This window comes from Propithecus coquereli, unplaced genomic scaffold (assembly GCF_000956105.1).
Source record: "Propithecus coquereli isolate 6110/MARCELLA unplaced genomic scaffold, Pcoq_1.0 Scaffold262, whole genome shotgun sequence".
Classification (NCBI taxonomy): domain Eukaryota; kingdom Metazoa; phylum Chordata; class Mammalia; order Primates; family Indriidae; genus Propithecus; species Propithecus coquereli.
The window spans coordinates 3,756,438-3,759,553 of NW_012148197.1; positions in this window are offsets into that span (position 1 = coordinate 3,756,438).

Below are 3,116 nucleotides of genomic sequence, written 5' to 3' on the forward strand. Positions count from 1 at the left end.
GTTTAAAAAAAAGCCATGTGTAGCTGTAGAAAACAATTCAGCAAGGTTGTTGTTTGGGCAAGCCATAAGGTGTCACCATTAGAGACTTAACAACGAGACCTACCATTAATCAATCTCAGTGCACATCATGATCATGTCACTTCTAAATTTCATGAAATGCTGAAAAGTATTTCTCATCTCTGTTTTACAAAAGAAACTAAGACTGAGAGATGTTTTGCAGCCTGTCCCTGGTAACATATCTAGTAGCTTAGCTCATGTTTGTCTGACCTAAAAGCCACCCTTTGTCTACTTTACCTCTCAGTGCTCCCTTTCGATCTGTATTTTGTTGATTTTCATCAAGATTACCCTAAATAACTGAGGGAACAGGAATCGTGAAGACAGAAAAAGACCAAGTACTGTGAATTCTTAAAATGTAGATTTCATGCATTGCAACATTGTATTTGCGGTAGATTTAATTTTAAATTTCCGCTTTTTCGATTCATTTTCATAGCTAACATAATTTGTGCAGGGTGTGCGTGTGTGTGTGTTTGTGGGTAGGGGGGATCAACAAGTATAACAGCAGTTAAGAGCCTGGGCTCTGAAGCCAGATGGCTGGATCTTGATGCTCAGTTTAGCCATTTAGTACTTTCATGTCCCTAAATAAATTACTTAAGCTATCTAGGGCTGGAAGAAGTTTGATTTTAACTTTCTTCTTCTTGCTTATCAGTATTTTAAAAAACTTTGACAGTGAATTTCTGCAGTGAGAAAAGCACAAAGACTATTTAAAAGAAAAGTTACATATAATTAACTTATAATTTGGCTATAAATAGCTGTTGGTAAAATGTATCCACTTACGCATTTATGGAGTGCCCACTGTGTATTAATTAGGTACTCCGACAGGTCCTAGGGATACAAAATGAATAACACACACAGATGTGCAAGCCACTATCACAGTCTACTGGGGGAAATGAACATGAAAAATTATTTTGACAAAATTTCACCTACCTCATGGAGCTGTCACTGTATCAAAAATTAGCAAGAAAAACACTTGGCATACTATTGGGCACATAATAAGTGCTCAATAATGTTAGGTAGTTGTTAATTAGTAAGTTGTTTGCAAGATGAGTGATGTGAGGCTACTGAAATCACAAAGAAAAGAGGGAATAGCTACCTGGAGAATAAGAGAGGGCACTAAAGACAGGTCACTGAGGAGGAAACATTTAAGCTCAACTTAACAAGATGAGGGATTGTCCTAATTAAGGAAGAGGGAAAAGCATTCCAGACGAAGGGAATAGTATGTGCAAAGTCACTGAGATATGACAGAGTTCAGGAGGTCTAGGGGAGTCCTAGGTAGCTCAGCATGGTTGCTGTGTTACGGGGCATTGGGAGATGAAACAAGAAAGAAAAAATAGCTAATAATAAAAATAATAGTGCCTCCTGTGTAAAAAGCACTACTCTAAGTGTCTTACATATATAAATTCATTTAATCCTCACAACAAAGGGTGAGGTAGTGCTGTGATTTCCCCTATTTTACAGATGAGGAAACTGAGGCACGGAGAAGGCAGGGATGTGCTCAAGGTCACACTGCTAGTTAGTGGTGAACTAGGATACAAATTGGGGCAGTCTTGTTGTAGGACTGGGTTACCCTTCACAATGAGTAGACAAGAGGGAAATCATAAGTGCCCTATCATAACAAAGATGAGTTAGATGTTATTCCAGAAAGCTCAATAAATCAAACATGTACAGTCCTTCTCGGTGTCCTCGGGGGATTGGTTCTAGAACCCCCAAGGATACCAAAACCTATGGATGTTCAAGTCCCCTATATAAAATAATGTAGCGTTTGCATGTAACCAACATACATCTTTACATATACTTTGAATCATCTCTGCATTACTTATAATACCTAATACAGTGTAAATGCTATGTAAATAGTTGTATTTTTTACAGAATAATGACAAGGAAAAAAGTCTACGTGTTCATTATGGATGCAATATTTTTTTGAATATTTTCAATCTGCAGTTGGTGGACTCTGTGGATGCAGAGCCCACAGATACAAAGGGCCAACTGTAATTGTGTGACCCAAGGCTAAATGTCAATAATAATAGTCAATAATAATGGTGCTCATTTATCCCAGGTTTGAGAGAGGATTCAATGATTTAAATAATTTAAACATAAAGTGTTTAGAAGGGTGCCTGGCTCATGGCAAGTACTACATCAGTGTCTGCCACCATTATTACTACTATCTGATACGAAATCCACACCATCATGCATTTCCTCAGAGTAGTGCAGAGGTCTATTTCAGACTGGCCCAACTTAACGAATCATAAATCAGTAGAATCATTCTCTGTTGACTGGCCTTGAATATACTCTTCCAGATCTCACTTAGGGTGCAGATCAGAATGCATTTAGAGGCTTATGACTTTTATTCTGTACGAATTAGAGAAAGAATAGCCCAGGGACACTGAATTTGCCTCTGGGCAACTGTTAGAACCCTCAAGGGGAGAGACGGGTGCTCCCTGGGACCACGTCTTACCCATCAAAAGTGAATGCTTCTTTCCTTGTCAGGCGAATTTACTCTGCATGGAAGAGCTATTCGTAGCACTATCAGCTGCACAGCATCAGGGGTGATGGGAGTCCAGGGCTGCCGGCCAGAAAGACTGCACTGAAGCCAGGAGACCACGGTGGGCAGCTTCTCCCTGGGCCAAATGCTTTCAAAAGGCTCAAGCATGAAGAGCAGGCCGTGACTTAAACCTAAAAGAAAATGGTCACGGCCAAGGATTCCCAGAGGCAGCACTTCCCGAAGTCACTTCTCAGTACACATCAAGAGGACGCTAACTTGCTCATGTTACTTCTGGGACAAAGATGTAAAGATTGTTTTGGTAACACCCAAAGAATTCTCGAGAACATTTCATTCTCAATGGGACTTGGCTCAACAGAGAAGTGAAAGAGAGAAAAGGGGAGGGAATTCAAGTCCATGCTGCTTGTCTGTTGACTCCCGGAAAGCAGAAACACAAGTCACCTCAGACCCCAGGGGCTGACACCCAGAAAGCACTCCATAAATACCTGCTGAAGACATTAAAGAACAATCAATAACAACAGCGAAACTCATCAGATGCACAAGGGCTAGTGAAGTGGCA